Raw genomic sequence first — 13,474 nt, forward strand, 5'->3', positions numbered from 1 at the left:
GTGGAGTGGCTGAGTAAACATATTTAGAGTTGCTCTGCGGGTTTGATCCTGCAGACTGTCCACAGACCCTATAAAACATTTGTAGTTAGCCAAACACTGAGATCCTACGATTACCTGAGAATGTTCAGGGTGTGTTTCATGGACTGTTGCTTTACGTTCCATTGTACTGACAGAGTTTCTGCAGAAAACTGGTGGGATAAAAAATGGACTATGGCCCCATAAATCCCTACAAGGGATAAGGGATCAGGATCTCTATTACGTCTACCTGCAAAATATGTGCTCTGTTGCTAAGCTATGACCCCTCCCATGGGTAGAAGGGAGCCCCCCTTTCCCCCTGCTAACTGGGCCAAGAGATGCCATTTCAAGTGAAATGGAGAGGAGAGCTGGTCTTGTGGTCGCAAGCATGACTTGTCCCCTTAGCTAAGTAGGATCTGCCCTGGTTGCAGCTGAATGGGAGACTAGAAATGTGAGCACTGGAAGAGATTCCCCTCGGGATGGAGCCGCTCTGGGAAGAGCAGAAGGGTCCAAGTTCCCTCCTTGGCAGCATCTCCAAGATAGGGCTGAGAGAGACTCCTGCCTGCATCCTTAGAGGAGCTGCTGCCAGCCTGGGTATCCAATCCTGAGCTAGATGGACCAAGGGTCTGACTCAGTATATGGCAGCTTCCTAGGTCCCTAAGTGGCAGCTCACATATTTAGCAGGACGACAACAATTGTCCCAATTCTGCCAGTATAACATCTCTTCCAGTGGTGTTTGCTGGAATCTCCCTTGTATTGCCTTTCAGATTGTGTATCCCTATAGCACAGGGGACACTTTTCTCATGCCTTCTATTACGTAAACCATGAAAAGTGGTATATAAATATATATTCTTGATTATTAATAAGAGTAGATGGTTGCAAGGGGAAAAAATGCAAAGATCATTTCCCCTCTGAGCACATGGACGGCATGGATAAGTAGCAATAGCCCCTTCCAGTGTTCTCTCTCATTTTTTCCCCATCTGTGTACAGAATTAGTTTTGCTCTGGGTGGCAGTATCAAGGCAGTGTGCGCGCACATGCATTCAGAATGGGGCCTTCCTAATTCAGCCTGAGCAGGATCTAAAATTAACTGAGTGGGCATCAAAAGACATGTGAGCATGTGCATGTGTGCACGCCTTAGAGGGAACACTGGCCCCCTCCAAGGGCTGGTTGTACGACATTCAGTTCCTGTAGACTGGCATTTGACTGTGTGGGCAGACTCCACAGAGAAGCATTCTTTTTGAGAGGATGAAGTTCTGTCTTCAGTGCTAGATCTGTGACAGCCCATTCACACATGCGCTGGATGTTACATCTGCCAAGTGATAAACACGCATGTATGAACGTCGAGTGCATCTTGGACCACAATGATGGAGATTTGGGGGGATCCTGGGAACACTTCAGCACTACCAGGGTTTCAATTCTGCAAAAGTCCCCAAAGGGACAAGAGGAAATCCTCAGCCTGGAGAGAGAACTCAGTCTCTGCCACTGGCTTTTGGCAAGGGCAGGACCTCTCTCCTCACTTTTCTAGTCAATAAAGGCTGACGGGGATCCCCATCTGTGAGAGAACTCAGTGTGGGTGTGGGTGTGGATTACAAGGAACCATGACTCATTTTCTCACCTTCCTGTTCCTGAGCAGGATTAAATCCACAGCTGCAGCAGTAAAAAGAGAAAAAGAAAAAGACTCCTGCTCGCTACAGAGAAGTCCAAGAACAGGCCCAGCAAGATTCGGTTAGACGGGTATCTACCCGAGATGTTTGCAGATAAAGGCAGGTTATATGAGAGAACTCTCGGGCTCAACGCCAGTGCTCAAATTCCAGGGAGCCAGAAGCATGCCAGACCCCTTAGTGGCTGCTTTTTAGAAGGCGACAGTTTGGTTACAACGGGGGTGAATCAAGAAGTGGGGCTTGTAGAATTCATGAAGACCTTTCCTCTGTAATTCAAAACACACACACACACCCCAAAAGTCACTGGTATGAAAGAACAACCTAAAAATAACCTAAACCCTTGTGTTTTGGGTGGGTTTGTTTTTTTGTTTTTAAGCCTGTGAGGTCATTCACACAATCAAAAACTTGTGTTCTGCTCGGGTCTGGGAGCTGTGTGTACTCCCAATTTTTGGTTGTGTGGAAGCAAAGTTAGAGGAAAACCTGGGTAGAAATGATTGGGTAGAAGCAAGATCGTGTGGGTAGCTTTTCCTCCTACTTTGCTTCCACACAATCACTTCTATGCAGGTTTTCCTCTTACCTGCTTCCACACAACCGAAAATTGGGGGCACACACAGCTCCCAAACCCAGGTAGAACACAGATTTTTGATTGTGTGAATGGCTTCTGTATTTACCTGAATCCAAGACTAGGTTTCCCCCCGTACTCTTTGCTGTTAGAAACCAGGGGGTCATCTTAAATTCAGGCCCCTGTTCCTTGTGGGTAAATACAGGTCTAACCTGTATACAGGGTACCAGAAGCACGCCAGACCTCTATTTAACCTCTATTTTTAAGGGAGTCATCTTCAAATCAAATCACTTTATTACAGTCTCTGACCAGCCATACCACATCACACAACTCAATATAACAACTTAACATATGCTCTTAAATTCAGAGCCGTCTTCTGTTTGGGTAAATATGGTGCCCATGGTTCACATTTGGTACAGGACACAGGTTCATTTTCCACCAGATTCACAGTGCAGCTAAGCCCAACATAATGAGGACTAGTTGCATGACCTTCTATGTTACTGCAGGGCTACCTCTCAGCAATTGCACTGGAGTCAATGTCCTAGCCAATATTCTACTACTAAGTAAAGTAAAGGAAAGTTGTGCCGTTGAGTCGGTGTCGACTTCACAGAGCCCTGCGGTTGTCTTTGGTAGAACACAGGAGGGGTTGACCATTGCCATCTCCCGCGCAGTATGAGACGATGCCTTTCAGCATCTTCCTAGATCGCTGCTGCCCAATATAGGCGTTTCCCATAGTCTGGGAAACATACCAGCAGGGATTCGAACCGGCAACCTCTGGCTCACTAGGCAAGTTACTTCCCTGCTGTGCCATTGGGTGGCTATTCAACTACTACTGCCACTATGAATATTTATATACTGCTCTTCAACCAAAGTTCTCAAAGCGGTTTATATAGAAAAATTAATACTTAAACACGATGATCCCCTGTCCCCAAAGGCTCGCAATTCAAAAAGAAACATAAGGCAGACACCAGCAACAGCAGCCACTGGAGGGATGCTGTGCTGGGGTTGGATAGGGCCAGTTGCTCTCCTCCTGCTAAACAGAAGAGAATAGCCACTTCAAAAGGTGTCTGCTCAGTTAGCAGGGGTTAGATTCTCTGGTCTGTTTCTCATGCCACTGTCATCATTGTTTCTGTTGCATGCAACTTTGCTTATCTTTTAAAATATGTATATAGAAAAGCGGCTAACAAATATCTCACCTAAATAAACACATCAGAATAAATATTTGGGCCTTGGAGAGATGTTATTTTTTTTTAGCTAACATTGATGCTTTGGAGCTGGAACACCGCAGAAGAGGAGAGGGACTTCCCTGGGTCTGTCAGCGTGGATCCAGCTCTGTTCCTGGCATGCACGCAGCAGTAGCAAAAAAAACTTCCTCACTACTTGCTACTCTCCTCCAACAGCCCTGCAAGGCGGACCACAGCTTCCTAGTAAGTTGAACTCGGATCAAAGCTCCCAGGGAACTTTGGGCTGCTTATCTGTACTGAATAAGATGCACACAGCAAGAGTCACTGGCTAATGTTCTCCAGCACTGCCCACTCAAAAGGGGCCTGGAGTGCTTGTGGGGGAGAGAGGGGTGTTGTGCCCATGTATACGTTAGGGGTGCTAACCCTCGGGCCTTCTCAGTTGTCGTTCCTAGGTTGTGGAGGAGAGCTGGTCTGGTGGGAGCAAGCATGACTTGTCCCCTTAGCTAAGCAGGGTCAGCCCTGGTTGCATTTGAATTGGAGACTCAAAGTGTGAGCACAGTAAGATATTCTCCTTCAGGGATGGAGCCGATTTGGGAAGATCAGAAGGTTCCAAGTTCCCTCCCTGGCAGCATCTCCAAGATTGGGCTGAGAGAGATCCCTGCCTGCAACCTGGGAGAAGCCACTGCCAGTCTGTGAAGACAATCCTGAGCTAGATAGACCAAGGGTCTGACTCAGTATGTGGCAGCTTCCTATATTCCTATGAAAAGCATTAATGGCCATGATGCCCCATATATCATTCCCATATATTACTGGTGTCCCTGTCTCTCTCTCTCTCTCTCTCTCTGTAAACCACTTTGGGAACTTTTGTTGAAGAGTGGTATATAAATAAAAGTCATATTTGTATTTGTATATGCCTCTGGGAAGCCCTCAAGCATGCAGGCAATAGCCTTCTAATGCTATTGCCCCCCACAGCATCCGGAGTTCAGATGCACTGCTTCTGAACATGGAGGCTCTGTAAAGCTCTCACGGTTATTAAGAGCCCTCCATGAATCTGCCTAATCTTCTTTTAAGGTCAAAAAAAAGCAAGTGGTCATCATGGAATCTTAGGGCAGCAAATTCTCTTAACTTACACAGGTACGTAGGAACATAGGAAGCTGTCATATACTGAGTCAGACCTTTGGTCCATCTAGCTCAGGATTGTCTACCCAGACTGGCAGCGGCTTCTCCAAGGTTGCAGGCAGGAGTCTCTCCCAGCCCTATTTTGGAGATGCTGCCAGGGAGGGAACTTGGAACCTTCTGCTCTACCCAGAGCGACTCCATCCCCTGATGGGGAATATCTTACAGTGCTCACACATCGTCTCCCATTCATATGCAACCAGGGCAGACCCTGCTTAGCTAAGGGGAAAAGTCATCTTTGTTAATTATGTGTTCAGTGGACAAGCACTTTCTGTCGTCAGTCCTGGATCTATTACCAACCCATTCCATCGAGTGACTCAGAGCGCTGGGAGAGAAAAAGAGAAAAACTATCTACCTTCTCCACAGCATGCATGGCTTTACAAGCCTAAATACAAATACGACTATTATTTATATGCCGCTCTTCAACAAAAGGAATTATTTCGATCCAAGGTGCACCTCATAAGGAAAATGTTCCAGCGGATTTCCCCAATATATTATGCCATTTTTACGATTGCTCATAATTTCGGCTGCTTCTGAGTCATCACGGATGAGCACAGTGCTATATATGGCACCAAAATATCTCCCTCTAGACACAGGAAATCCGATCAGCAACTGCTCTGGCTTGTGGGACTTTACCAAACTCGCAAACTTTCAAGCGAACCTTTGCAGTCCTGAGGGCTAGTGAGTTGCCCCTTCCCCCTCAACCCCAATCGCCAATATTCTTAGGCCGTTGAATTCCACTCTCAACACACTTCTGAAGTTATTCTGTAAAATCCTAGCCACTGACGCATCCACGCATATGGATTCAGGCACTAGAATCAGTGCATGGAGCCATCCTCTGTCTGGAAAAATGCACAGAGGAACTCAAGAGATCAAGGTCTGTCTTAAGACAAATCCAAAACCCCTATTTATTTCATGGCTTGAAAATGCAAAAGGTTGCAAGTTACAGAAGAAGAAGGAGGAGGAGGAGGAGGAGGAGGAGGAGGAGGAGGAGAAGTTGTTGTTACAGCAGTTCTCTGAGGTTTCCAAGAGGGGTCTTCCCCATCTCTACCTGGAGATGTCAGAGATCGAACATGGAACCTTCTATGTACAAAGCAGGGACTATACCACTGAGCTACATACAGCCCCCTCCTTGCTTAGAAGAGGGAACCCCTTATGTATGTACCGAGCGAGAACGCTGCACTTCATCTGATCTATCACCGTTGCAAAATTAATTAACTGACAAATCAGCTAAAACTCTTATCATTAATCAACTAAAGCTGTCTGGCCACAGGCATACCAAAAACATCTTCTTCTACACAACTGTTTTATTTCATGTATTTTTATCCTGCCTTTCAATGGAAAGATTTCCAAAGCTGCCTCGTAAAGATAAGAGAATGCCGAGATAAAAAGGGGAACTGGTCTTCCTTTGTTTCTGGGCACCCTGTTATCTGCCTCTATCCTTCTCTTTAAAATGAAATTTAGTAAGAAAGAGAGAGAGAGAGAGGAGAGAGAAGGGAAGAGAAAGAGAAAGACAGACGGACAGAGGAGAGAAAGGAAGGAAGAGAAACAAAAAAGGGAGCGAGAGTGAAAAAGAAAGAGAGAGAGAGAGGAAGGGAGGGAGACAATTTGACCCTGGTGTAAAATAGTAGGCTAGAGAAAATTATCTATTGTATGCATTCCAAGAGTTGCACCCTGGACTGACCTGCATATATACGTTCAAATCTACACTGGAGTCACTCCAGACCGAGGACACAAACACATTTTTTTTTTAAACGGCCAAGCCATCCTGCAGCCAGATCTGGCCAAAGACAATCAACAAATACTCCTATTATTATACAGTCAAAGAAAGGATAAGAAAAAGTGACTGTGAGCACAAGGTCAGCCATAGCAGAGATTTGAAAAAGAAAAAAAAACCACACACAACTCAATTTTACTTGCTATGGTTGGGAGACAGAAAACCCTTGTCAATCTCTCCTGCAAGTGGTGGAAGGAATCCCTTGGGGCCTGGTTTATTTTCTGCCTACCTCTTGATCAAGGGACACGGGAGAGTAACGTCTGTCCTGCAGGCTTCAAATCTCAGCGGAAGCTGTTAGAGTCACTCCGCCTCCACCCTCGGGTACCGCTCAACTCATTTCAGGGAACCCTCAATCAGTGCTGATAAGCCAGCAGTTAGTTGTAGGTGTGAGACTACAGAGAGCAGAAAACTTCCAGGATCCTGCAACAAGCATCGCCCACCTCTTACGCTGTAGGGGTCACCCTTCAGCACAGGGCAGTTGGCAACAGCAGGGGGGAAAGTGGGGGGGTGGTTGCTGCTGGAATCCACTAAGTGCATTTTGTGTGTGTGTGTGTGTGTGTGTGTGTGTGTGCACGCGCGCAAAGGAATCTACTGGCTCTCCTTTCCAGCTCTAAAGCTCTGTCACTAACAAAGTGCGGGGAACTGCCCCTTATATGGAGGGCAGAAAGAGAACCAAGGATGTCAACAGTGCTTTTCCTCCCCTGGGGTCCAGCAATGGGATGTGGGGGCAAACTGCTTGTCTGGGAGGGGCACTTCCTCCTCCCCCCCTGGTGCCCCCAACATAGGGCACACTCCAGGCCCATAGCGGAGCGTGCCCTCTGTTGCACACTCCACAATCCGAAGGATCCGGACCCCCCTCGACATTTTCCTGACCCCCCTCGACATTTTCCTCTGCCCTCCCTCTTTCTGCAAAGAAGTACCAGTGCTTCAGGTCGCAAGCTGCCTGCCCCCCCCCCCGCATTTTATGCCCCCCCCCAACTTTCAGGGCCTGGCACCCCCCCCTCTTCCTCCTGCCCCCCAACCACAGGGATTTCCCAAGCCGGGGGACTCCCCAGCCCTGCACACACGATCCTTCGCAGACCCTCCCCGATTACCTCCCCAAAGTTGCACGGATAGCCCAATCCTAGACACACACCCACCCCCGCGGCTTACAAGGAGCCAGATCTCCCCCCACCCATCAGCGGCAGCCACGCGTCGCCCCTGCCTGGAGCATCCTCCCAAGCAGCGGGGGAGGGACGGACACGTCCCCACTCGTCTCCAGCCCTCTGGGAAGCGCTGCGCTCCCGGGTTGGAGAGATCCGCTGCGCCCTGCCCGCCCTCCGGGGTCCCTGCTGGGTGGGGAGGGGAGGGGAAGGGGGGGTCCTACCTGGCGCGGCGGCAGTGGGGACCCAAGAGGCGCTCAAGAAGGAACTTCTTCTGCTTCCAGCCCACCGAAGGCAGCAGCAGGGGAGGCAGAGCGAGCAAGAGCGGGCTGGGCTGGGCTGGGCTGGGCTGGGCATCTTCCGTGCGCCCCGCCCAGCGCGCAATGGGGCGCCGCGCTCTAGGCCACTCGCAAGCGGCGAGCAGGGGAGTCCTCCAGCGGGAAGAAGGACAGCCCCTCGCCGCCGCCCGTGGCCGGCTGGGCTTGGGAAGGAGGCAGGCAGGCAGGCAGAGGGGATCGGGGAGGGCGGCTGCCGCCGGTAGTAGGCGCACCGCGGCTGGGTCAGACCCAAGGCAGGGCCGCCGGCTCCAGCAGCTCCAGGCAAAGCGGAGAGGCGCACAGGGACGCGGCCATCGACCGAGTCAGACCCTGGGCCCGTCGAGCTCAGTATGGTCTTCACAGACAGGCAGCAGCCAGAGGCGCGCTTAGCGCTGGACTTCGGGGCCGATGGCCAGAGCCTCCACAGCCCCCTGCCCGCCCCCCCCCAATCCTCTTTGGTCTGTCCCGGGTGGTGTGGTCGCCAGGTGGAGGAGGAGGATGCTCCATTTGCAGAGGAGGGGGGGCCTCAGTCCAAAGGGCTTTAGGTCCAGGCTCCAAGATTACCTGGGTGCACCTCTGGCAGCCGAGGCTGCAGGCAGGAGTCTCTCTCTCGCCCTGTCTTGGAGATGCTGCCAGGGAGGGAACTTGGAGCCTTCTGCATACAAAGCAGATGCTCTACCACTGAGCTGGCCTCAGGGGAATTTCTTACAGTGCTCGCCTGCAGTCTCCCATTCGAACGCAAATCAGGGCAGACCCTGCTTAGCAAAGGGGACCACACATGCTTGCAGCCACAAGACCAGCCCTCCTCCCTTCCAGGAAGGCCAGCAGGAGGGCATGACGACAACAGCCCTCCCTTAGTATCCCCTCGCTCCCGCGTCGGGAATTCACGGATACACTGCCCCTGCCCAGGGAGGCTCCATTTAGTGATCAACAGCAGCCTTGCCGGACCAGAGTCCAATGTTCCTTTTCATTGCTGTGCAGAAGGAGTTTTGTCCTGGGCAGCATGTCTCCACGCGTGCATACCGAATGCCTTCCTGATTCAACCTGAGTGGGATCTTAAATTAACTTGATATAACCCAGAACCCCAATTCCCATAAAACTACATTTAACACAGGACAACACTACATACAGGCCCAAGGACTGAACCTAAGCGCAACCATTTCGTGACCAAATATTGAACTCTTAGTTACCTTTCGAATGTAAATTAGAATTGCTAGTTTCACTCCTCCAAGGAGGCACATCTTAGCCTTGGAAGATAACAATGTACAGAGGCCCTATGAGGCCCCAGCATTCTCCAATAACAAACCAGTTGACACTTGGGCGAGATAAGGCCAAAGAACTGAACTAAAGGGGCAGGACAAACTCTGAATTACAGAGTTCTGGAGACTGTTGTATGTCAGTGCTGTGTCAATTGCTTGATGTTTTGATGCATATGGAGATTGATCTACGTATGTAATTACTAAAGTGTCTTCTTTCCATATATTGCTATGTCATAGATATGTAGAACAAAGAGCTTAGAAATGTACAAATAGTTACTTGAAGCTCTGTAGAATTTACAATTGATTTGGGCGTTGCATCGCCCCTTTTGTCTTACTAAAACTGCAGTAGTAAACTTTCAAAGCTTTTCCGCTGTGTGGCATATATCATTGACGTCGATACCACCCAGACAAAGAACCGGATTTTCGGTATATCAGACTTAAAAACAAAAACAAAACTTCTGTGCGAGCACACACCTTAGAGGGATTGCATTTGAATGGGAGACTAGAAGTGTGAACACTATTCCCTTCAGGGGATGGGGCCGCTCTGGGAAGAACATCTAGGTCCCAAGTTCCCTCCCTGGCAGCATCTCCAAGATAGGGCTGAGAGAGACTCCTGCCTGCAACCTTGGAGAAGCCGCTGCCAGCCTGTGAAGACAATACTGAGCTAGATGGACCAAGCATCCGACTCAGCAAAAGGCACCTCGGTATATGTTCCTATGTTCCTGACACCACAATATCCCACCACCTCATTCAGTTGCTCATATTGATGCAGCTTACCCAAACGGAGACAGAACAGCGGTTTGCAAGCCTGATTCTTAAACAGACACACAGACACACACACACACAGAGAACTCAGCGGGGCTTACTTCCGAGTAGAAACGGATATTTGCCTAGATGCAAGCATCGGGCTGCGTGGTGAGAGCGGCCTGCTAACTTATTTAGAATCCCTTGCTCAAGGATCAGATTTGTGTCTGCATGCGAGTGAGCATCCCTTTCCTTGGACGTGTTGTCAAATCAGCCACAACGATGGGTGCTGCGAGAGGAAGTGGTTGCGGTTCCTTGCAGGTTGTTATCATCGCACAGCCTTCACAGATGTCAGCGGTTGCATCAGAGGATGACTCACGCAGCTTTTGCCCATTTTTCCTGGCAAGCCTCCTCCTGTGCCTTGTTCCATAGCTTCTCAACAGGCAGAAATCTGGTAGGTGATGGTCTTCCCATCTGCTTGTCGGAAAAAGCTGATTTCCCCCACCTTGGTATGAAGCTGTCAAAGACGGAAGAATTCTGCCAGGGAAAAAGCTGGCCACCTTAGCGGACAACATTGCCACGGGGGGGAGGGATGTTGGCAATGGTTTTGTGTGCCTACAAACAGGCAAACACCATGCTAGGAGTATGCAGAAAACAGAGTTGCCATGCCCCCCACCCGAACTCCGGGTTTCACCCAGTTTTAAGCATCTCACCCGAACTGGCCTGGATTTTTTAAAAAAGCAAGCTAATCTCTAGCCCTTGTAGAAGTGGAGTTATGGAGCAAAACGTGCACTCTGTTCAACTGCTGGACTTGGATTAAGAGAGGTAGCATGAGGTTAGCTGGGATGATTGAACTTTCACAAGTACAGTCATCCCCTGAGGAATGTTGCCTTTGTTTTTTTTATCAGCAGGGGATCTCTATCAGGCAGTTGAGAGGAGAGTTTGGTTTTGATGTAAATCACAGCCTGCCTACCAGGCTGTGTATTGTAGTGTTTGAGGACTTTCTTGGCTTTACGTTCAATGCATGCCTATTTAGAAGTGGAAGGGATTGTGTAGAATTAGAAAGGGTTGAAAATAAAACTGCCCCTATGTTTGTAACACCTCTATGCAAGTCTGAAGTGCAGCCGGTGAATTCCAGAAGGTAACTAGCTGTGCCTTAGGTTAAACATGCTCTACATAGTCCTGGCTTTGAACAGGCTGTAGACAGCTACGCTCTTGTGTGCCCTGATTAAGCCAACGGGGTTATACCCGGGGCTACTGAACTTGAAATTATGAGGACACGGGACACACACACACACACCGCCACCTTAAAACAAAAGTAAAAAGTATGGAGGCTAGGTGTGCTAATTGACTTAAATGGGACAGCTACCCTGTTGCGTTAGCCCTGACCATGGTGTGGTAGGCACCAGGTTTACCAATCGATTTGAGTGGGCCAGGGAAATAGTAAACTAACTTGGTCTCTGGTGGGGAGGAAAGCTGGCCTTGTGGTAGCCAGCATGAATGGTCCCCTTTGCTAAACCGGGTCCACCCTGGTTTGCATTTGAATGGGAGACTCCATGTGAGCACTGCAGGATTACCCCCCACGCCCCGCCTTAGGGGATGGGGCCGCTCTGGGAAGAACATCTGCAAATGTTTGTATGCAGAAGGTCCCAAGTTCCCTCCCTGGCAGCATCTCCAAGATAGGGCTGAGAGAGAGACTCCTGCCTGCAACCTGTGAGAAGTCGCTGCCAGTCTGGGTAGACAATACTGAGCTAGATGGACCAAGGGTCTGACTCATAGAGCAGCTGCCTGCAAGGTTTCCTTCTCCAAGGTTGCAGGCAGGAGTCTCTCTCAACCCAATCCTGGAGATGCTAGGGAGGGAATGTGAAACTTTCCACATGAAAGCCTTCGGGTGCTCTTCCCAGAGCGGCCCTGATATTCCCGAGGGGAACATCTTACAGGGCTCACGCCTGGAGTCTCCCATCCAAATGCAAACCAAGCCCAACCCTGCTTAGCAAAGGGGACCATTCACGCTTGCTGCCACAAGCCCAGCCCTCCTCTTTTCCAAGAGGACAGTACGGTGGTGGCCCCAGTTATACACCGCAGGCCGGACTGCAGCAGTCCACGGGCAGAATAACCGTCTTCGGACCGTTTCAGGGATGGGAAAAGGAAGAAACTTTGGGGGAAGAGATGGAAAGGCTGAGTCACTTCTCCTACAACCAGCAAGCAAGCAAGCAAGCAAGCAAACAACAGAGACAGCCCAGCCGTGCGGTGGAGCGGGGTGGTTTTGAGAGGAAGCACAAGGCTAATTTGGTGGCGCAGAAGACGGAGGAACTCATCAAGCAGGGACTGGTATGTGGGTGGAGAAGTATGTGCCAACCAACCGAGCCATCACTTCCTCATAGCGGGCAACCCCGCAGCTTCCTTCTGCATAAGAGCAGCCCTGCTGGATCAGGCCCAATGCAGCCCATCTAGTCCAGCATCCTGTTTCTCACAGGGGCCCACCGGATGCCTCTAGGAAGCCCACAGGCAAGAGTTGAGGGCATGCCCTCTCTGCTGCTGTTGCTCCCCTGCAACTGGGATTCGGAGGCATCTTGTCTCTGAGGCTGGAGGTGGCCCACAGCCACCAGACTGGTAGTCCTTGATAGACCACGAATTTACCTGAGCCACCCAGATTGGCAGCCATCACTCACCACCTCCTGCGGCAGAGAATTCCATCGGTTAACTACGCATGTTGGCACGACACGCTCCGTAGACAAAGACTTTTATCCCACCATAAAGCGCTTCTTCCTGTGTTGAGGATTCCAAATCGGTGTTCTTATATTCCCTCTTGCCTCGGCCTAAAAAAAGCTGGCAAGACGATGACTTTTTAATTACTATACTCAGCTCTTTTGCTGGCCACAGTGCAACAGTCACAGATTTCTCTTGCGCTCATGGGTTCACACTCCTTTGACACACAAAACCCACTCCTGGTTCCCACCCACTGAGCTTGCTTCCTCCCAAAGTAAAATATTAAGTAAAATAACCTTAGGCTTTTTGGCATCATCTTCTCTCTCCTGTGTTTAACAGGGCGTCCCCCTAAAACAAAAATACATACAAAGAGTGATTTACAGGAGACAGGGGCTATACAACTCAGGCTATTAGGGAAAACTTGAAGCGTGGTTTAGATTATGTTGTTTATATTTATATCCCACTCTTCTTTCAAGGAGCCCAGAGCAGTGTACATGGTTATGTCTATCCTCGCAACACCCCTGGGTTAGGCTGAGAGATGCATGGCTGGTCCAGAGTCGCCCAGCAAGTTGGGTGAAGGGGGATTTGAACTCGGCTCCCCTCTAGTTCGAAACTCCAAACACTACTTTGCAACCACATTGACTTGTATAAGTTACCCTAGTTTCTGAAATGTCATGATGTAGATTAAAAAAAATAAGTGTGGCTTCAATACGTGTCATGACAACTTCTGTGGTTGCTCATTGTAATATAGGCTCCCTCACCCCTTTAAATTTAAAAATGGTCAGTAGAAACCCTCAGTATAGGCTTTATTTCATGTGTATTCTGTCCAAGACCAGAGACATCTTTATGTTTCTTCCAAGCCTGCCTACCATGCTTCAGGACAGGACTGCCCCCTAGTGGTAACGGGGAGACTGGACTCTGGACTC

General features: G+C 49.5%; 1 protein-coding gene across 1 annotated transcript in view; it reads right to left on the reverse strand.

Annotated features, from left to right (window-relative positions):
- The window catches only part of GSN (gelsolin), a 60,996-nt gene extending 53,100 nt beyond the window's left edge, over window positions 1–7,896 (reverse strand). Inside the window, exon 1 of the mRNA XM_053282490.1 lies at window positions 7,744–7,896. The gene's annotated coding sequence lies outside the window, so the exon portion shown is untranslated. The remainder of the gene's footprint in view (window positions 1–7,743) is intronic.
- Between the last annotated feature and the right edge of the window lie 5,578 nt (window positions 7,897–13,474).

This window comes from Hemicordylus capensis, chromosome 17 (assembly GCF_027244095.1).
Source record: "Hemicordylus capensis ecotype Gifberg chromosome 17, rHemCap1.1.pri, whole genome shotgun sequence".
NCBI classification, from domain to species: domain Eukaryota; kingdom Metazoa; phylum Chordata; class Lepidosauria; order Squamata; family Cordylidae; genus Hemicordylus; species Hemicordylus capensis.